The 23,708-nt window shown below is 40.0% G+C and overlaps 1 pseudogene; it reads right to left on the reverse strand.

Moving 5' to 3' along the window:
* Positions 1-18,789: 18,789 nt before the first annotated feature.
* LOC100762150 lies at positions 18,790-20,356 on the reverse strand (annotated as a pseudogene).
* Between the last annotated feature and the right edge of the window lie 3,352 nt (positions 20,357-23,708).

Consider the following 23,708-nt stretch of genomic DNA (forward strand, 5'->3'; position numbering starts at 1 on the left):
AATGTTACAAGTCTAATAAATATTTGAGCTAATGAAAAAGATTATATGCCATTGTCCATAGTGGCTTATTTTCTTTTGTCTATATTAATTGAAAGGACCCTGGAAAGGGGCACATTAGACCAGCTTTTTCAAATCATCATCAACAACAACAACAACAGAAAACCCTAGAAGAATAAATTGTATTTACTTCTGGGAAGCATTGGAGTACATGCCTTGGAAAACAGGCCATTCATTTCTCTAATTCTTCAATACAAGTCTTGGTTGGCTTTTCTCAGCTGGCCTGGCCTAGCAACCTGCTGAGGCCTCAGGTGGGGAAGCCACAGTTGGCCAGCTGTTCTCAATAATCTGTAGAATTCATTATCTATCTGTGAACAATGCTATGGTCTGGCAGAGCCTTCTTTTAGGAGAAACTTACAAAGCTTGAAGTGCATAAGCAATCTCGCAGATCATTAGTCACACGGTGGAAGATAGAGGGTTTTTTTCTATTCTTTCCTTCCTTCTTTCTTCCCTTTGTATACAGAAGAAATTACCCTGAGAGTTTTTTGAAAATCAGTCTCCCATTTGCACTAAAACACACGCTGAAAAGAATTTTCAAGAGAACTCACTGAGAAAGAAAGTAAATTGAATTCTTGCTAGGTCTTAAAGGTTTATTATTTAAAGAGGGATCAGAATGTTGGATGGATACTCTTATATATGTTTCTTCTAAATGTATTACACTTGAAATATATTATCATTATGTTATAACATACCTATATTATATAATCATACATATATTATAATATACCTATAATAAATAAATGTATTATATACATTATATACATATATAGGTGTATATAAATATAAATATATTATATATTTAAATAAATACATAATAGGTATATTATAAAGGAAAAGAAATATCAAACAAAAATAACAGGCATGGGTAATTTCACATCTGAAAGGTAGATACTTTTGTCATGGGTGCAGTGGAACTCTAGTGTAGGGTTTGAGTCTGTAAAAGCCAAGGTGGCATTCATCTTAAGAAGATAAAGCTCTGGGCCTATTTTATATTAATTTGTGCTACTATAATAGAACCTGGATACAGTAAGAAACCTTAGATTGATTATAGACCCCATAGTAGGACAATATGAACTGGAGATATAAGAAGGCAGTGTAAGTATGTAGTTTAAATGCATAAAATTAAAATGTATATAAAATATAAAATTGATGGCAAGTATGTAGGATTTCCCTTACTTTACTTCCCCCTGCCCTCCTCTCTTTTTTTCTCTTTCCAAGGAACTTACTTTCTAGGTAGCCCAGGCTTGACTAAAACCCTTTAAGTACTCCATTCTGCCCTCAACTTATCAATCATCTTTCTTACCTTATCTACCTTGTTAGCTATAGGCAGGTCCTACCATACCAGGCAAGAAGTTAGGGTTTTATTGTGATTTTTATAGAAATTAAAAGATATTGTTATCACTTGGATATTGTTTTGGAAAGTGTATACAAATTTTATATGAAATATTTTTTGTTATGCAATATATTGAGTGTTTGGATTTCCAGGTTTATACAGTATAGGAGACATGAAGGTCTTTGTGCTTACGGAGATGTACTAGGGACTGTGGTCTACAAAGCTACGCAGAGAAACCCTGTCACAAAAAATCAAAAACAAAATAAAACAAAACAAAAAAAAGCATTGACAGCTCAATTAAAAAATTGGACTTCTATAACATCTAAGGCTCAGGGAACATCACAGAGGAAGAGCTGGAGGGAAGGGGAGTGATATGGAACTCTGACTTGCAGACATAGCATGGCCATTCGTACTGTTGACTTCATAGCATCTGTGGCTACCTTGAGAAACCTGCACAAGATTGGCTCTGTTTCAGCAAGCACAGGGCCTGCAATACTTGTCCTTCATGCATATATTGAGGCTTCCAGTTTTTACTCCTGGGTATGTGAATAAGCAGGTCTCTGTTTCTTGGGCCTTCCCTCTGGTCCCTTTTCCTTCTGTCTGCTTGTTTTGTTCAATTCTAATATGTTAGTTTTTGTTTTATCTTATTATATCTTATTATTTTGTTATTATCTCTTAGAAGCCTATTAGTTTTCTAATGAAAGACAGAAAAGGAGTGCATCTGGGTAGGAGGAGAGGTGGGAGGAACTGGGAGGAGTAGAGGGAGGGGAAACTGTAATCAGGATATATTATATGAGGAGAAAAATCCATTTTCAATAAAAGGAAACAAAAGATGGAAAAAAGAACAAAAAATCTGGGTGGGAGGGGAAGGGTATGGATCTGGGGATAACTGAGGGAAGGGAGGTGAATATAGACAAATAACTAATAAAAATGCATACTTAAGAAAGATTGGCTCTGTCAACATCCTACCACAAGTGGAGAGGAACTCTCATGAAGTCCTGCCACTCCTGAAGGATTTACATGTAATTAATGATTAATGGGTGAGGGATAGCATTTTCTTCAGTGGTGTAGCCACTGGTAAGTGTGCCTATAGTCTTGTGAGCAATCCTAATGAAACTCACAGGGTCATAACAAAGAAAAGACATAAAAGAAGATTGGATCTAGTTGGGAAGAGGAAGGTGACCAACAAGAATAGAAGAATAAGAAGAGATGGTAATGGCTGACTATGATCAAAATACATTGTTGATGTTAGTAAAATGTCATAATGAAAGTCACTAACATACTGTAATTATATTTAACATACAGTAGTAAAAGAGATACAAAATGGAATGAAGATAGGAACAGAAACCTCACCCAAGAATGTAGTAGGAATGGCAATAAGCAAAAATAAAAAGAGGAGATTTAAGAAAGTAGGCCCACAGAATTGTTGATGTTTGTAAGAATGGGAAAGAAGGTTTACAACATTTTGTAAGAAACCCGTGAAAAACATTAAGCACTTTTATCAATGGAAACATTCATTTGAGTTTCATGAGTAGTCACCCTGAAAGATTTTATGGTTATTTCTCTAATGCCAAAAGTAGGCCTAAAATACATCTTTTGGAATTATGCTTCTAATAGTGGGATTCTCAGAATGTGGGTTACACCATAGTTTTATGTTTCAGTGATGGGCTAAGAATTTTTTTTTTCCAACAAAACATGTTGTGTTCAAAGACAAAAGAACACTTTTCAGTCAGAGGCTTTGGTCCTTCGGTCTGAGTCCTAGCATACACTGGAGGAAACATTTTCAACACCCAGTTGAAACACCTGGAGGTAAAATCCAATTATACAGACAAGGTCTGGAAGTTTGTAGTAGGGCAGCCATGAGAGAACTGAGAAACCCTGCTGAGCTTGAGAATCCCAAGGACAGGTGATGAGTGTTACTAGATAAAAGCTACACATACCTGTGGGAGGTCTCTGGCTACCTTGGTGGGCTGGTGGGTGGGTGGGCGTCAGCCAGAGAGCTGACAGAGAAAAATCCACCCACTAATATAGAACCACAAGCCCGTTTGAAGCCTTGCTCCAGTTTACCATTTGTTTTAGTCATTGAACTTAGCTCTGAATGACTTCTGGGATGGCCACCTTCCATTTTAGGTAGGTCCTAAAGCAGGGCAGATTGACCTGTCTGGACAGTATTCAAAAGACTATGTCGCAGGTTCTCAGAGCCATCCCTAAATAAGTGCAAAAGGCAGACCACTAGAATGCTTTGAAATAAACAGCTTCTTTTCTTAAGGAGTAATGGACTTGTTTATATAATGTGAAACATCTGTTAAAAATTATACCAACTGGTAGTTGTAGCTTTATAGTCACTAATATTTTTAATTACTGATTTAAAGATGACAAGAATAAATTACCATTAAATTGTAGTAAATCAGAGAAAGAGAGTAAAAGGAAGATGTGTGTGTGTGTGTGTGGAGAGAGAGAGAGAGAGAGAGAGAGAGAGAGAGAGAGAGAGAGAGATAGAGAGACAGAGACAGAGAGACAGAGACAGAGACAGACAGGCAGACTTACTGACTTAATTATTACTTGTACCTCTGAATGACCAGGCAGTTCTCCCTCCTCTTGTTACTCTGCTATAATATGTCTTGGTTCCAACAAGTGACTGTCACTAAAGCCCTCCTGACTCCTGGAAAAGGCTTTCTATTAATCCATTCAATACCATCTTCCTTGCCACATCCTATAGCATATTGTCACCTTACCTGACCCCTGGGAACACTGGAGAGTTAACTACAATCACTTCTTTCCTCCCCAGGTGATCTATCATCACCTAGCCAAAGATGAAGCTGTTACTGACAGCACAGAATTTATGCTGACATATATCCTTGCTCACGCACAAAGGAGGTGAGCAAACCCCCAGCCCCCACTAGCGTACTTCCAGACAAATATCATTGTAAAGGAGACCTTGATACTGTGGTCCTTTCTCTGTTACCATAGATAGGAACTGGAGACAGCTCTGCGACTGATATTATTACCCCAGTGGAAGAAGAGAGGAACACATCTGCAAATGTTTCTTCTCTTCTCTGCCATTCTTACAGTCATGCTGTACATTCTACCTTTGACACCATGACTGCTATAGGTCATTAACAGTGTGATATTCACATCAACAGTGTGATATTCACATCTTGGGGGTGGGGTCAGTGTAGTATGGATCTAGAAGAAAAACAGTTAAGTGTTAATGAATTTGCTGCAGGCATTTCACAACCTAGGGGTCCTAGTTAGACTAAAAGTGTGTTACCACAAATGACTTGAAAATGTAAATAATGCATTTTATTGTTCACATATATTCCTCATAAACAAGACAGGATGCATTGACGTTTTTTAAGTAAGAGTTTTTTCTTCATGCTGGTGTGTATATTGTTTTATTAGTTGCTGTCTGAGAATTTTGCACATAAATATAACATGCTTTAACAGCTATTCTCTCATCCTTCTCTTTTAATTCCTTCCCTCTACTCCCACCTCCTTCCCTCCTGGCTTCATGCCAAAGAAAATCCATTGAGTCCCCTTAGTGCTCACCGCATGTTCATGGATGTAGGACCGTGGATAACCTCATAGGAGCCAAGTCCCCAGACTGACTTTCCCATCCTCAGCAGCCAATCAAGGAAGAGATTTCTTAAAAGAGTGTCACATTTTGCATATTCCAAACACAAAGCCAAAACTTCTCAGAGGTTTTCTTTGTAATTGATGATGTGGCTTAGCAAAGGGTAAAATGTTATTCGAATGCTAGTATATGTAGAGATCTTATAACAAGTATCCCCCTAAACAAGGTGGCTACAAATGGAACTTGAGTTGATATTTGGAAACACAGAGGTACATCCTAGGAAACCAGAAATTCTCCTAATAAGGAGAATCCGAAACCAGCATGGGACCTGCTGATGTAAAACCTGGGGAACAAGGAGCAGAGGGGTCATTTTTCACAGGAGCTGTAATGAGCTCTCCCTTGCAGCAACAGTGGAGTTCTTTGAAGTATCCAGAACCCTCAGAAGCGACATTCAGAGAGACATACACACATTTGCAATAATCAATAGGAGCAGTGGCAAAAGCATTAATTAAAGCTGCTGTAGTTTCTTGCAATCCAATGAGGTTTGGATTTTAGATAATTGCAGTACAGTAGATGGAGAAAAGAAACCAAAGCTATTCCCAGGCACAATCAAATTTTACTTCTTATATTCCCTAACAGCTGCTTTAAACCCATCGAGGTTTCAGAAGTCACGATACAATATCAGTAAGAAAATTAAAGTGGCGGCAAATCACAACTTGCTTTTTGAGCAACACAGGAGGAGGTCAGTTAATATTAAAATACCCACGGCCTGTGCATATGCACATACTCACATTTCCTAGGAGGGTCTAAGCGAAATCCAGCCTTCAGGGATGCACACTTAGTAGCTTTTGCATAACAATCATCAAGATGCTGATATCCGCTAATAAAATTCTGATGCTGAAGTGGAACCCCCCAAGGCTCACAACAAAGCTCTCTATGAAGCCAAGGATACACTCCTTGTTTAAAAAGCAAACAGTCAATCTTAATTATTCAACATATATTTAGCAAAGAACTTCTTTATGTCAATGTTGCTTAGACCCTGGAGAGGTCCTAGTGAGAAACTACTAACTCTGTCTTTACCTCATGGAGTTAGGAGACTGGGTTGAATGAGACATCCACATAACTAAATGTGTATTTGCAAACTATGGAAATAGCTTTGGAGTAAAGGAGTCTAGTGCTGGAAAAACATTTATCAGAGGGAATACTTAGACTAGGAAGGGAGTTAAGGGGATGTGAGGCCTTGTTAGGACTTACAGAAGAGGCATGCAATGGGGAAAATTCATGTAAAGAGTCTTGGCACAAAAATTTAAGAGACTAAGACAGCTGGAAGAGTCAGAGGAAGTGATCAATGAATTGATATAGAACTGGCTAGGTTGATGATAGACCATCGGTTCTTAAGCCTAGGTTGCAGCTCCCTGGAAGTTAAAAGACCCTTTCACAGGGATTGCATATTAGATATCCCACCTATCAGATACTTACAGTATGATTCATAGCAGTAGCAAAATTACAGTTACAAAGCAGTAACAAAACTGTATAAAAGAGTTGCAGCATTAGGAAGGTTGGGAACCACTGTACTAGACCAGGCAGGCCGCAAGAATGTTTCTTTTTTTCTTCTGTAAATAATGGGAAACCACTGATGTTCAGGCAGAGGGGTAGCTCAAGCCTTGTGAAATGATGCTTACAGGCAAAGTATGATGGATGACTTGTAAGAAGTCAAGATTTCTGTGGCCAAAGTCACATGGAGAGGGTGGTAATTTGGACAAGTGAAGTGGTTGGTTTTCTTCTTCCAAATAGGTTCTTCTCTTGCTCTCTCTAAGAACAAACTGGTCAGGCAGAGAGAGATGATCAAACAAGGAGGATTATATTGACACAGGATTGACAATCTGATGGGAAAGCAGACTGCCACACGTGGAGTGACAGTCCCATGGAACAACGAGAGAAGACTCCAACTCTTGGCAGAGTGGCATGCTAGCCAAGAGCAGGCTGACAAATGTTAGGAGTGTTTCATGTTGAAGAGGTATTGCAGCTCCCAGAGGGCTTGGGGGTTAGAGATTCAGGTCTCAGGAATGGTGGGTCCTGGGAGGCAAGGAAAGGTAGCAGGTCAGTCCTCTGGAATAATGAAATTCTGATTTTCAGCCAGAGCAGAGTCTCAGAGCCTCGTACAGGGATGAGTCTTGTGTCTAGCTGCAGGTGCAGTCCTGGAGGCTGATTTTTTTGGGCAGCAGATGAGTTCCCTGCCTGCCACAGATGCTTCAGGAGTGGCAAGACTCTGATGAGGCTGTCACCACTTTCAAAGGCAGTATTCTCTTTCTTCTCTAATTACCGATCCCAGAAGTCTGACAAGCAAGAGCTTGCATACTCTATTATATAGAGCCATGTGGGCCCTGATGGTGTATGCGTGCATGCACGTGCACGCAAATGAAGTATAAAACAAAGACCACATTGGAGAGTTGTCACATCTGGCAAAGAGAGGGGGAAATGGAGCCCATAGAAAACATTCCTGTCAGTTGTCACTTTTGCTTCCCACATTGGTGGCAGTGGGGAGGGAGGCACTCAGATCTTAAAGGTGGACAGAGCAGTTTGTGCTTAGGTGTTTGCTTGTGTCCAGTTATTTGTTACAACATATGCTTGCCTGTGTTTGACACCTACTGCACTTGAATTTTTCAAGTCAGTTTCCATCCAGCAGGGGTCTTCATGCTTCCTTTCAGTCTCATTCTTGGCGCTCTCTTTGATGACTACTGGGGTTCTTCTTGCCTCCATCAGGGGTATTGCATGAAGTACACAGGGAGACATGAGAAATTCATGGAGCGATGAAAGTTTTAGACATGGTGAGAAGATGACTCCACAATATGATAGAGAGACTTTGATTTTTTTGGAAGAGTGTAGTGGTCTTGGGGGTGAAATTGTAACAGTGGCCACACCCCTTTGGGCTTGGCTTCAGGCGACTGAAAGCTGAAAGAGGGAAGCTTCAGGCGTGGCTTCCTTTTGCATGGCCTTTTCTCTTGGGTCAGCGGATCTGATAGAAAGAGCAGAGAAGTGCTCCCGTGGTTCTTTATATTTTTCTGTGTAAGTGTCCCCAAATAATCAGCCATTTATTTTGGGTCTAGTGAAATTATTTCACCCACGCCTTCAATTGGTGTTCCACTGGGTGGGTGGATCCCACGACCTGCCCAGACTGGCCCACTCGGCTGGGCTACTGGTCTAGTGGAATTCGGTTCTTTCACGGCCTCAGTCTAGCCCGCAGGAACTGCACCCAGCCTCACTACTTAAAGGGAACCCCGATAAAGAAATGGGCTTGCCAGTTCATCTGAAGACGCACATTGAGTTTTACGTAATTTGTGTCTTCAAATTACACAAATTACACTCCATTTGGGTCTGCATCTAAGATAAGAGATGTGGAATAGCAATGTAAATTTGTATACTTGAAATCAAGTGGATAACTTAAAGTGGGCATGTCCAAAAAGTCACTAACTGGAAGAGAAAGGAAAAAGAGAAGAGAGCTAAACCTGAGCCTGAAGGAGCTATAATGTTTAATAGAGTGATTCTTTAGGTTTAGCACCTGGACCAACAGTGTAAGAATCATCTGGAAATCTGACAGAGGGCCAAAATTATCTCTGAGATGGATACAGAGTGCAATATGTAATTATCCCGCTGCATCAAAACCTCTGAGATTGGTCTTCAGGTATTTCTGATGCTCACTTGAGTTTGAGAACCTCTGTTGATAGGAGGGAGCAGAAGGATACAGGAGAATGTGAAAGGATACAGGAGGGTGCAAAAGAATCCAGGAGGATGCAAGGAGACGCATAAGGATGCAGGAGGATGTGGGAGGGTTCAAAAGAACGCAGGAAGATGCAGGTGATGTATCTTCAAAGATACTTGAGACCTCTTTGCTTGGCTAGGGACAAAAGAAAAGGCAGGAGACTGTGAGCTGTTAGAGTCAGGGGAGACTCAGTAGAAGAGAACATCAAGCCTGAATGTTGATGACAAGAAGGTCAGAAAAGAGGAAGATAACTTTTAACTTCAGTGAAATCTGTTGCAAAGTGAAACCTTGAGATGAAAGCAGACTGAGTGTACTAGGGAGTAGGAGGAGAAAGTGACAAGTGTAAACAGCCCTTCCAGTCTGAAGAAGTCAAGGATCTGGAGGAGAATATGGACATGCATTTGAACATATTGCTAATATGTGCATGTTTCAATAGTGTCCGAAAAGATCTGAGTGAGATGGATACAGAGTGCAATATGTAAATCAACAAACAGCTTTTATTTATTATTATTATTGGTGTTGTTGTTGCCTTTTTGAGATAGGGTTTCTTTGTGTAGCCCTGGCTGCCCTGAAACTAGCTCTGTAGAACAGGCTGACCTCAAACTTACAGAGATTCGCTTGCCTCTGCCTCCTGCGTGCAGGGTTTAAAGGTGTGCACCACCACCACCTTCAGGTTGGTGTCTCTGCTATAATATCATGTAGGAGGACAGTATCCCAGTTTATACCAGTCTCCCCATTTGCTCCAGTGTGTGAACTGAATTGTTTAAAAATTATTTTCTTAATAACACGACAAACTAGACCTTCTTCAGGAGAGTGTCAGCAAGTTTTGCATCCCTGCAACTTGTATCTGACAGTGACTGACATTATCTCTGCTCATGGTTTCAGAGGGCTTCCATCTGTCCTAGTGGAGAAGGCATGAATTGTAGTATTTAACTTTTAGAGAGAAAGAGCAGTAATTAGCTTTCAGATCCTAAAACACGACTGTAACTGCATATGTAGTTGGCAGCATGCCATTCTGTGCTGACCTTAGATTTCGAACAATGAACAATTATGAACAATGTAGTAAAATGTTATTTTCCATTCTTCTAAGTAAGAACTGGTGATAATTTGGTTACCAGCTGGACTGATAACGTTGTTTAATTTATTGGAAAAGTTAGAGAGCTAGAAGAAATGGGTTTGAATATTGATTCTGTCAGTTTTCTCTGCATGTGTGGCAGTGGGCTAGCTTTTGAATTTCACTGATTATCTCTTTTATATCTGCAAAAGGAAGGAAAATGTCTCACAGAAATACGGGAAGGGTGAAATGAGATATGCACATGAAATGGCACAAAAGCTGTAAACCATTAGGCTAAATTAGCTTTATAATCTACAAAAATACTCACTAAACAAAGTGATGCTTTAACAATTTGTGGGAATCAACAAAATGTTTTTAAAAATCTGAGGCATCTGAGTAGTATTGTGTGCAAAATACAGCAGATTAGAAACACACCTAATTACAAATTACAGTGGACCAAAGATAATTCCTGGCCCATTCACAATCTGAAATCAGCAAATAATGCATTGATATTGTCCACAAACCTTATTTTTCTTGATGCTCTTTCTGAGAGTTTAAATATTTTTATTTTACTCTAACTAAAATATAGCAATAAAGACAGCAATTCTAGGACCATGCCTGTTTTTGAGTGTACAGCACACTTGTAATTTCTGTAACTTTTTTGTTCCTGATGAAAGCCAGCTTAAATTGTGGAATCATTCATTTCATATGCCAGTGAGTAGATTGAAATCAGTCATCAAATACTTTCTTTGCAATCACTGACAACCTGAATCGTTAGCCTTACTTAAAAAGATGGGCATGGTGGTATGTGCTTATAATCTCACCAGGGACACAGAGCAAAGATAATTCACTGGCCAGCCTAGCTTACTGGGTAAGTAAATAGAGACCTCGCTTCAAAACCAATGTGTAGATAGTGTCTGAGGAACCACAGCTAAGATTGTCCTCTGGCCTCCACATATATGGAGCTACACACAGTTTAAAAGCAAACTGATTAATACAATGGTATTAAAATCACATAAAATATTTTGTAATATCTTCCTTCTCCCCCCTTTTTTTCTTTGTTTCCTTTAAGTTTTAATTTTTAGAAAACATGTGATGACCCAAACCTAGAAAAGGACCTGTGAGTCCTTGCTGTCACCTCATGTGTGTTCTGCAGGCTTTGCTAGTGGATGCCATTTCTGGGCTGTATGGCTATTTGTTTTCATTACTCATATCCAGTTTACATCAAACTATTAAGAGAGGAAATGATGTTCTTTTCCATATTAACTGTCTGAAGTCTGGACTCATCCATCCATCAAGAAATAAACCATTTCACTGGTGGCTGCTGAGAAAGTCCACTGAAAAGTCACCAAGACTATCTGCTGCGTCATCAAAATTTTCTAAATTAAAATATCCAGGATATCAATGAACATGAACAAATTTTCAGTAAATACTCTGTTCCTTAAAAATTCTTACTGTGAGAATTCTCAACCTGTAGTTTTTCCTCTGCTTTATGTTATGGAAAACATCCCTCAACAACAGCAACAATGAATCATGGTCTCGTAGGCTAGAGAGGGGAAGTAGGATATTAAAATGCTGTGTATAATAGAAGGGAACAAGTCAGGTACAGTGGTGGCAACAATGAAGCAAATCCCCCCCCCATATAAAGTAGGAAATACAATTAAGCAAACTAGGTTAGCTTTCTGTTAATGTTGCCTCCTGGTTCCAAAGTCACAATGCTTTGAATTCTCTTTTATGTCTTTCTGTCTTCCAAAAGACTGCACATGCCAAGACCTTGGCTGTGTGTTGTACAGAGAAAACACGGTGTGTACTTTTCCTTCCCATAGAAAAGTCTGAATATTTATCTAGAAATGAGGACCAGCCCCTCATTTTTACAGTATGATCAGTGATGGGTGATCATAGCACAACTCTATCCTCTGTTTTCTTCCTCCCCTTGTTCTGGAGCATACATGACATCACAGGGGCCGGGAAACTTATTTCCTGTCTCCCACTGCATAGGCAGGTGTGGGTGTGCCAGTGTGCTGTTCTTTTCAGTTAGTGACCGGCAGGTATTGTTGGCCAGCAGGTACCAGGAATGGGTGCTTCTCGACCAATCCCCCAGGCAAATGAATGCTCTCAAAGCCAGAGACACAGGAATCCCAGATTATCAGACTCTATTTTTGTCATCACATCACATGCTCCTTAACACTGATTTTCAGCCATATGGAGTTTCTTTTTTTCCACCTTTTTCCCCCAAATGTTTTTAATTGGAATAGCATTATATAACTTTTCTCCTTCCATTCCTCTGACTAGCTTCTCTCTGCTATCTTCTCTCAAACCCCTCCTATGTTCACCCTCACTGTCAAGGTGATAGCTTTACTTTCTTCAGTTATATTTGTTACATATGTATGTGTATATATTTAGCACACACACATATACATATATGTGCGTATATATACAGTGCACACACACACACACACACACACACACAAACACACACAAACACACACACACACACACACACACACACACAATGCTCCCCACAAGACCCATAGACTAACAAAGACCCAAGTACCAGACACAAGGAACCTTTCAATGGCTGATCAGGGTAGTCCAAATGACTTCCACAACAATATAGATTATTAATGTAGTCCTTGGTTGCCTTTTAGGGGTTGAAGGTGAGCCCCTATCGCTGAAGACATCACACACTTAGGATATGGGACTCTGATGACGACAAGTTGGATCTGACCTTAAACAGTCCTACACAACAGCAGAACCTATGAGCCATGACATTAATTAGTATGACAAGGTATGCATACAAGGGCAGTAAGTGGCACTCCCATATGTCAGTGACAACCAACAGGTGTCTAATTGAAATTAAGTTCAGCTTAACATGAGGAGAGAAATCATGCCTGGAGCCCTATCCAACTTCCCAGGAGTAGTGAGGCCACAGACCTTAGAAAAGAGTATTTTACCTCCACTTTGCTAGAGCAGCACAATTCCTTCCCACATTCAAAATCCTACCCTTATACTCCCAGGTAGGTGTAGCTCCGACCTGTCATCAAAGAATCCTCTCTTGCTAACAAATGGAGACCATCACAGAAAACCACAACAGGATAAAATGCATCGATGAACAGATGGTGGGGAGCCCAGTCCCAATGGATACATCCACATGGATTTCATTGGTTACAATTTCATTTGGCTACCTGCAATCTGCAAGAATACAGATGGTGGTGGTGATGTGTGTGTGTGAGGGGGGATGGGGGCACAAAGGAACAGCTGTTATCCCCGAAGTCATGCTCCAAGACAGTGTCTAGTAGAAAGGAGGCAGGAAGGAGACTTGCCCCTCATGTAGAGGTCAGAGGCTCTTCTCACTTCAACCCTCTCTTCCTGACACCCATGTATGTTTTCTCTCCTCTTTCACTTTTCCTTGCATGAATGCTACTTAGACTCTTCTCAGTTCAGACATTCTAACAAGAGTCCTTCCCCCACATCCTTCCGTCTGTGCTGGATGTTTGTTTTCTAGATATCTATTGTCCCATCCATCACTATATGCTCTAATAACCTGCTTCTTCCACTAAAAGGAGCCATATCTGTCTGGAATTCCTGGTGCCAGGCAGACCTCCTGAATCATAATAATGATGTAAAGATGCTGTTAATTGGATGAATGAATGATGAATGAATTCAGCAATGCTTGTATCGTGTTGATGCATTCAGACCATAGTTCATCCACTGATGTCACATCTACATAAAACACTGGAGCCAAAATGCCAGGGCAGGGTATGCGGCTTTATTTGGGGTCTTGAGTATTGATTATGAGGCTTTAAAATGTGACTGTAAAGATCATTTTTAGTATACTGATTAAAATATCATCACATATGCCCTGGTTTATTAGTTATAAAAGAAGGGAAGGTACGGTACATAAATGATGGTGCCAGTTAACAACTATGCAGTTTTGCATGAAGTAATTTTGGTCACAAGCAAGAGACTGGAAACGAGAAGACCAGTTTTGTTTTTGTTTTTTTAAAAAAATCTGAAGTAAATAGTTGGACACAGGATTGAAGATGGTATAGTAGCTATCTTGTTGCTTATGTGCAATAAATACTGGGAACAGATGGTCTAGAATTGTCACAACAAGACAAGAAAGGGAAATTTCTTCTGAGGACAAAATTCTGAGTTACTATAATTAAGATGGTTGAAAATAAGTGTTTATAAAGCCTAGAAAAGCTGACAATTGTGGATCTGAGATTTCTGAGATGATGCCTAGTGGAGGGTATACATGATCACCTTTTATTTTGATAGTCTGGCATGCTCATACAATTTGTAGAAAGGGTAACTTTCATTTGCTCTCAGTGCATCTATGGGGTTGAGACTAGTGTGTGTTAATTCTGTTAGCTGAGCATACCCTTAACACACCCAGACTTTGCTTTCTCCACTGCCATGAATTTGGCTCTCTCCTTTCTGTCTTTTTTTCCCATGATTTATTGGGGCAGTCTCTGCTTGGCTCTTGTTTTATTCTATTCTCTTTATCCTCAGCAAAAATTTGCTTCATCTAGTGAATAATCATTTGAAACTGGGGTTGGCCAACTCTTTCTATAAAGGGATAGATATATTGTAAATATTTTAGACTGATAGACCACCTGATATGTGTTACAAATATTCAGCTAGGATTTTTATAAGACACAGCTATAGACAATGCAGAAATGAATGAATGTGACTGTGTTCCAGTAAAACATTTTTATGGGCAATGAACTTCATACAATGTTCACGTGTTCTGAAATATCATTCTCTGTATTGTTCATTCTGAAGCAGGAGTAGGACGACTTTGGTTTGCAGCCCAGCTTACTAATGTTTGTTCTAAGGAACAAATTGGACCATAACTTATTCTAGCTATACTTGGGTTATTGCTTCACCTGCTATGGCTACTTAAGGCTTAAACTATGTAAAGCTGACTGGTTATTCAATACCAAATCATCAGTCCTGAATATACACACAAATATACACACCACATAATATTACAAAACAGATATATGTATATGTAACAACAACTTTTTAAAAATGGACCATGAATTTGAAAGAGAGTACTGAGAGGCATGTGGAAGAGTGGTAGACTTTCTTTCCTATGGTCTGTCTTGGGAGTCTTGGTCTATGATGTTAATGGGCTTTGCTCCTGAGAGTCCTTCTAGGAAGAGAAGAAAGGGGTAAAGATATGGAAAAATCCTTGACATTCCAAATAGAGAAGAGAAATGCAGACTTTACAAAAGTTATTTCTGGATCTAACTCTGAATCGTCAATAAAATTTTCATTGGTTAATTTTCTCCATAGAGGGAAGAAGAGGCTTAGTGGCTGGTTTTTGATGAATTGTTATTGCTATTAGTTTTAAACCCAAAGCAGAATGATTTTCTGTAAAATTTGCCTTTACCCAAGAGAGAAGAGGGAAGAAAAATAACTGCATTAGAGATAACAAAATATTGAGCTTTAAATATTTTGAGCATAAAGTACTATCAAGATTAGAATAAAGAAGACATTTAAGGAGTAAGATAGTAAATGACATGACATGTAAGATTTGGGAGAAAACATTCCTTAAGCAAACAATACATCTAAATATTTAGTCTTAAGTTTCCTAATTTCTTCAGTTATCAGAAAGGTAGAATGGAGAATGGAATTTGAGAACATGAAACCCTAATATCTACTACAAGTCTGGTGTATTTCATGTTTTGCTATTGTTTGTGTGTGAATACATATATATTAATACCATACACATGCATTTTTATGTATTTGTAGCATTTTAAGCATAATTGTGCTGTATGTATTTTTGCTTTGCTTGTATGTCTATATGATAAAATTACAGTTACTACAAAAATAATACTTACAATTAGTCCCTTGCATACTCCATATTCTCTCTCTCTCTCTCTCTCCCTCTCTCTCTCTCTGTGTGTGTGTGTGTGTGGGGGGGGTATCTCCAATTGTAACTAAGGAAGATATAGGCAAATGTGTCTCTGAGTGACTTTCATGGTGGATTAATAAATAATGCTAATAAGTAATTAATAACTAATAAGACGTCTATCTACTTTTTTGTTTGGTTTTCAAGACTGAGTTTCTCTGCATAACCCTTGCTGTCCTGGAACTCACTCAGTAGACCAGGCTGGCCTTGAACTTGGAGATCTGCCTGCCTCTGCCTTCTGAGTGCTGGGATTAAAGGCATGTGCAACCATGATCTGGCTGTATGTTTTGTTTGTTTTTAAGAAAACTTGTCCAAAGTTGGCTACTTCTGCTTTCCACAGTTCTTTGGCTCTTATTTATAGATTGTCTTTCTCATTTTCTTATGCATCAGAGGAACTCTAGCTTAATATAAAATGCTTGATCTTTGCAAGGTACCAGTTTGCCCTCTAGTTACCTCTCCCCTTGTGCAGCAATAAAAAGGGAATACAACCACAGTGAGCTAATTTTTACCCAATTTCCTTCTCCAAGGGAAAGATGAGGGAATGTAGTTTGACCTCAATAAAACAAAATGGATTTGTAATAATGGCCTACTAGAGAAAAATCCATTAAAGTCATTTCAGATGATGAAAAAAAATGTTGAGATTTTCAGAGCATATTAAAGTTTTTAATATAAATTTAATTTTCTTATTGCTGAAATAAAATTAAAGTGCAATTCTTTTCTCATTTTCTGTTTGGAAAAAAAGTCCAAAGGTTTGGGTTAACCACCCTACTGAGCTCAATATACATGGACACAGTCAAGCGACTCAAGATTAGCACAATTTACATAGATTCACTGGGAGTCATTTGTTATTAGCCCTTTGTGATTCTAGGAAAGTAGTTATGGGAAAGAAAAAAATGGGTTTTGAGATAAAGATTCCTAGATATCTAGATAAAAACAAGCAAGCAAATAGACACACTAGCAAAGTCTGCTAATTTTTTTTATTATTTATGTTTATTTTACAAGCATTGGTGTTTTGCCTGCATGCATGTCTGTGGGAGAGTGTTGGAGCTACTGAAACTGGAGTTAGAGGCATTTGTGAGCTGCCATATGGAGGGTGCTGGGAATTGAACCCAGGTCTTCTAAAAGATCAGCCAGTGCTCTTAACCGATAAGCCATTTTTCCAGCCAAAATTCTGGTAACCTTTTGTAAGATAACAGCAAAATGTCCTGAGCAATACCTTGTGACTGTGGCAGCTGAGGCAGCTCTTTTTTTTTTTTTTTTTTTTTTTAAGCATAAAAGTTTGTTTATTTATTTTTTACCAGCTTTTAAAAAATGTTTTTAATTGAAATAGAATTGCATCAGTTTCCCCCTTCCTTTTTACCTCAGGCCTCTCCCATGTTCCCCTACTCCTAAGTCAATGGCCTCATTTTATTTATTGTCACGTAAGTGTATGTACTTAGGCATGCAGGCATATGCACAAATGTTTAAGTAACAACCTGAAGAGTCCTTTGTGATGTTTTCACAGACATGATTTCATCTTTGTTATGGAGACATTTCAAGGAGAGGCTGTTTCATAGCAGACTTCCTTGTGTTCTGGGTCTCACAACCTTTCTACCAGCTCTTTAATGCTCTTCACTGAGCCATAGATGGAGCCTTGATATAGATTTGTGTGTTGGGGTGGAATCTGATGGAGCCACTGAGCGATGTGTTGTATGCAGTTGTGGTTTTCTGTCATGTCTCCATTTGCTGTAAAGAGAGGCTTCATTGGTGATGGGTAGTAGTTGCACTAACCTGTGGGTGTTAAGAGTAGGATTTAGAATGTAGTAACGATTCATGCTGGTCTAGCAAAGTGGTAACATTGAAGTTTTTCTCATGTCTATGAATTCACTAGTCCTGAGGAGTTGACTAGGTTTTTAGTACCAGGCATAATTTTTCTCCTGTTGAGTGGGGCTTAAGCCTAGTTAGGTGGCTTTTGGTTACCTCCACCAAGTTGCCACCTATTTCACCTTACCATGCTGATCATTGTGGTTCATAGGTATTGAATTGATCCCCTACTATCTTGGTTAATGTTCTATTGCTATTCATGAACACCATGAAACATTTCACTGGGGGATTGCTTACAGTTTCAGAGGGTTTGTTTGTGCCCATCAAAGTGGGGAGCATGGTGGCAGCATACATTAGCATTGGAGCAGTAGCAGCATGCAGTCAGGCATAGCATTGGAGCAGTAGCAGCATGCAGTCAGGCATAGCATTGAGCAGTAGCTGAAAGTTTGCATCTGACTCAAAGTTTCAGGTAGAGAGAGAACAAGCCTGGGCCTTGTGTGAGCTTTTTAAATGTCATAGCCCACCTGAGTGACACACGTTATTGAACAAGGCCACACCCACTCTAACAAGGCCATATCTCTTTCATCCTTTCCAAATAGTTCCACCAATTGGAGACCAGTAATTCAAATACATGAGCCTCTCCGGGTTTCCACCATTTTCTGATCACCATCGTCCCTTTATCTGGTTTCTGTGGTTAGTCCATGTTGTATACTCAAACCTGAGGATTTGGAGTGAGGAGTTGCAAATGAGAAAGACCATGTGGTACCTCACTCAATATGCTCTATTCTACAAATTTTCTGATTTCATTTTCCTTTGTATATTCCGCCGCATATTTCATTTCATTATCCATTTATCCACTGAAGGACGTTTAGGTTGTTTCCACTTTAGAGGAAGTCTCATTCACTATTGGTAAGGATGCAAACTGGTGCAGCCATTCTGGAAATCAGTGTAGAGAATCCTCAAAACTAAAAACCAAACCAAACAAAAACAGAAACCTCCAAACCCCAAAACTAGAGAGAAATCTACCATATGACACAGCTATACCACTTGTTATATACCCAAAGAACTTGACCTCCTTCTCCAAAGATACTTGCTCAATTAATGCTGTTTTTCTACTCACTTGGGGATAAAGGCTACATTTTATTCTCATTCTCTTGTCTAAGAGAATTCAGTTTTTTTTTTTTTTGACATAGGGAGCAATTTATTGTAAAACACAAAGCAGCAATGACTTCCACAAGTGAGCTTCCACAAATGACTGGATATTCTCGTAAGTGCCAAGCTATAAACAAAAGGACAACCATGAAGACAGTGCCCACTAAAATCTCTTTCTCTTGATAATTTCTGGTTTCCAGCTGACTGGGTGAGTTTCTTCTGTCGAGGTCTCATCCTCTCTGTAAACTTTAATGGTTTTATCAGTTTCAGCTGTTAGTAACCGACTTTACGACTGATCGAAAGCACAAGCAAATATTCCTGATTTGCTATCCAAAGACCCATGTTGTACAGCTGCATGTACTTGCTGAAAGTTGTAGCCAGTTCTCCAGTCCCAAAGGTTCATTGTCAGCTCCAGATACAAGTACTCCGTCAGCATTGACCGCCAGCGTGTTAATAATTGCATTATGACCAGAGAGATTTTGAATAAAGCCTCCATCAGGGAATTTCCACTGCTTTATGTTATCTGGAGACCCAGATGCAAATGTGTAATGTCGTGGATGTAAGACCACAGCCCTGACTGTCTTCTTACAATTAGTTAATGCCACTCTTGTCTTTCCAGCCACCAGATCCCATAATCCTATTGTGGTATCATGACTTCCAGTAATAATCTGTGGTTCTGCAGCTTGGCATCTTATGGTAGCAACTGCATTTGTGTGTCCAGACAACGTGTGTACACTGGCTTTAGTTCTCACATCCCAGATCCGGGCAGTTGAATCTCGACTACAAGTCACCAGAACATCGATTGTTGGATGCAAATCCAGACCATACACTGCGCTTAGATGGCCACTATAGTGCCGAATAACCTTGTTATACTCAAGATCCCAGCACTTCACTTGTTTGTCTTCTCTACAAGAGAACAAGCAAGGACTCCTCGTGTTTACTATCACACCCTGCACTGTGCTGATGTGGCCAGAAAATGACAGCTTTAATTTTCCACTAGCCAAGTCCCAAATCTTAATTGTTCTGTCAGCAGATCCGGTAACGAACCACTGATTTCCGGGTTCCCCAACAATGCATCGGACCCAGCCAAGATTCCCCCTGATAACCCTGTAGAGTTTCCATGGTGGGTGCCACTGGGGTTTGGGCATTGTAGGGGCTTTCTTAGCCTTTCATGCAGAGTTCTTGGTATTGCCAGCTTCCATAATCATGGAGTTCATCGCTGTGGGCTGGGAGCGGTCAGAAGCCCCTGGGTGTAGGTACTCACTTCCAGCAGGAGCAGTACGATTTGCATCAACTCTGGCTTGATTCGGTAACGACACAAGTAAGGACTGCGCAGCTGACTCACTTGGCATTCTTTGGATCTTAGTATCAGCAGTCAGGGCAACCCCAGGTCCTGGTGGATACGGATGTGTACCTGTCACCAAATATTCAACATCTTGTCCTTGATTGGCAGGATACTGTTTATGAGGACATGAATCTGCGGCGTTCTGAGGTCCCTACTCCTTAAGGTTCTCTTTTGAAGTAGGCATATGCAGTACAGGACCATACTCATTATGAAGCTTGATTGCTATTTTCTGCTTGTGACTCTCTTCATCTAAAGGCACAGGTTTTCCATTATCAGCTACAAATATGTCATGGGTTCTCTTCAATGACCTGAACACCAGTGTGTGTACAGAATGCTTCTGTACCTCCTCCACCATGTCGCCCTGGGTTAGCTCACTCCTCCAGCAGGGAAGAAAAGGGTTGCACTAAGAATGCATGAGATCCAGGAAAACCACAGCTCTTAATGTGTCAGCCTCATCCAGTTGTCACCAAAAGACAGCACATCACTGAGATCTTGGGGTTGTGTCACATCTTTAGCTGATGTTCTGGAATAAGCTCCAACGGTCCAAAACCTGGTGATCAGCAGGAACTCCCGTCTTCACCAGAGTGATGCTGCTGTTTCGAGAATTCAGGTTTTTTGTTTGTTTGTTTTTTTTCTCAGCATGCAGAACCACAGTAATGGCTGTGTTCTGGATAGTTTTATGTCAACTTGAAAACAGCTAAAGTTGTCTGAGAGGAGAGAACCTCAGTTAAGATAATGCACTGGGTTCTGATAGGATACATCCTCAGCTGCAGGCACTAAGAGCACCACCCATGCATGTTCACTAGGTTCCCTTTTAAAAGGGGCCTGCCCACCTCCCTTCTCTCTCTCTCTCCCCTTTTCAGCCATTCTGTCTGCCCCCCCTTTTTTTTTTTATCTCTCCTGCTGCTCCTGTCCTCAGAGGTTTGTTTCTCTCTCTCCCCTCTCCCCTTTCCTGTTCCCTTTCCTCAAAAAAAAAAAAAAAAAAAAAAAAAAGCCTCCACGTGAGCCTCATCTCAAAGCATCTTATTCTCTCACACCACTTTTTAAAATTTCTTTTGAATTAAATTACCCCAATGCCTCCATAAGACCAGGCTGTAGGTAAGCTTACAGGATATTTTTTAAATGGTTGAAGGGGGAGGGCCCAGCCTTTTGTGGGTGCTGCTATCTCTGGGGTGGTCCTGGGGTCTATAAGAAAGCAAAACACAAGGTGCAATCTGTTAAGCAGCACCCTCTATGGCCTCTGCCTCAGCTCCTGCCTCAAGGTTTCTGCCCTACTTGCATTCCTATCTTGACATCTGCAATCGTGGACTGTGCTATAGAAGTGTAAGCTGAATAAATCCTTTGCTCCCCATGTTGCTTTGGTCATGTTGTTCCATAGCAGCCATAGTAACCCTAACCATGATTGCCAGAATTAGACAAAGCAAAACAACTTCAGGTAAATAACAAAATTGTGGCTAGCATTTTGTAGAACATAGTGGTTGGGGAAACTATTTCTGTGGATACAAAATGAGTGAATACCTGTAATTAAAGTCAATTTTCACCAGGCTTATTAATGGAGACTGAGAGCAATTGTCCTTGATACCCAGAAGTGACATCTCAAAACGGCATCATTTGGGTCAGCACATGGAGATATTGCAAAAGCTGGTCAAGTGTTCCAAATTTTCTTCTTTAAACTAGATTTTTTTTTAAATTCTTGGTCTTCTTATATGTGTTTGAGTGTGACTGATGGATTGTGGATGAAAGATATACATTGCACTTTTAGCTGCCTCATATCCTTTTTTTCTAAGAGCCTGCAGGTCCCTCTCAGATCTCATACTTTAGCTAGTCGTGGTCTGATGAAGAGCTTTGAAGTGTCATTAGATAGAGCCCAGTGGACCACCGTTTAGAAGGAGTTGATCTTTCAATGACCAGCTGTCTACCTCAGTCACTCTACATTGACAGTCATCTGCACCACCAAGGCCATCTCATGTTTCTGTCACTGTAGTCTATGGTGTAGTATAACACTGTAGTATAACAATCATACTCTAACCAACAAGTAATAGAAAGAGAAACAGCATAACTTGTGAAAGGCAAAATTTCTACTAGGAAATTCTTAGAGTAATATTAATCTCTTTTATGTCACTATAGTAAATTTACAGGAAAGTAACCTATCAAGAGCAAAGGTTTACTTAGCTCCTACTCTTGTATGTTCACATTTGTATTTGGAGCTCCATTGCCGGGGCTCCTGGAAAGTGAGACCCACCATGTCGCCGAATTTATCTGAGGAAGAACTCAGCTACAGCCAGGAAAGAGAAAGAGAGAGAAACTAGAGCCCCCAGTCTTTCAGAACACACTTGCAACTCTACAAGGACCTCCCACTGGCCCATTTTCATTATATTTTTTCTTTATTATGAATTCCATACCTGCATACTGTGTAATAAAATTATATTTAACCCCAGTCCCCTTTTTCTACCCTCCTACCCCTGCATATCTTCCCCCTACATGTTCCTGTACCAACTTCACATTATACCCACTTACAGGTTTACAGCTCTAGGGACCAAGGTTTCATATCTGGGGGTCTTTGTGGCACAGCTATCCAAATAGTAGCAGATAGTGGTTACAATTTCCAACTGCCAAATTGGTTCACTTCTACTCTAAAACTTTCAATCGAGTTTTACGATTTATGTTTACTTATTCTCACCTGACCTTTCAGTGTTTATACAGTGTCCCAAGGTAAAGATTTCATCCTGGTTTTATTAAATGATCAAGTTTGTGTGTAGTTATTTCCTCCAGATGGAAAGATTCCTTCCCAGGGAGAGGAGGGAACCTCGTAGGACTCAGAATGTTACAAGATTTGAAGGGACCTTTCCAGAGGTTATGGAAGCAGCAAGCATTTCTGGGGAAGTAGAAACGCTTGAGTGGAGCTATCTCCAAGTTAGGAGCCTCAGAGATACACTTCTGAGTGATCACCCATGCAGAGGCATGCTTTTGTTGTTTTAAGTGTGCAAGAGTCACCCATTATACTCAAACAAACCCCATATACCTAGATTTGAGTAGGATCATTTCTTTGGTCTGTCATTTGTGCTCTCTCTATAGTGACTGCACATTTGTTCATGTCTTCCACAATCGTATACTGCAAATTAAAATGCAATTAACTCATATGCTATGATGCCATAAAACAAACAGAAACAATATAAGTGTTTGGTTGGCGGTATGGTGAGAAGGAATTTAGACTTCTCTCCATATCTCACGTGCTCTGTAGTAAGAGTCTTCAAACCCATGAAGTATTTCGGATGGCTGCTTCTGAGACAGGCGCTGTGGCTTTGTTTACCTTATCTAAGGTGCTCATGTCTTAGACACTCAACAGCTTTGCAGAAAACCAAGAATTGGAATCCAGAAAGACTAGAAAGCAAAGGTGAGAAAAAACAGTTTTCATCATGAGCATTGGGTCTTCCAGATCGTTACACCTACCTGAGTGAAATAGCTTAGCCCAGTTATCTATGCCTTTCAGATTTAGTTTATACTAATAGGATATTTATTGCTCCTATGTAAATAAGCAAGCCAGAGCAGAGCCATGCCACACGCTTGTAAATCTTTTCTTTCAAGCACAGGTGTTGAAGCAACCACCGTGCTTTAGACATCTTTTCAAAATGAAATGGAGTTTTTATTGTTTGAAGTGAAGAATGTCATCTCAGAAAAAAAATCCCCAAACAAAACCACAGGGGACT

This window comes from Cricetulus griseus (genome assembly GCF_003668045.3).
Source record: "Cricetulus griseus strain 17A/GY chromosome 1 unlocalized genomic scaffold, alternate assembly CriGri-PICRH-1.0 chr1_0, whole genome shotgun sequence".
NCBI classification, from domain to species: domain Eukaryota; kingdom Metazoa; phylum Chordata; class Mammalia; order Rodentia; family Cricetidae; genus Cricetulus; species Cricetulus griseus.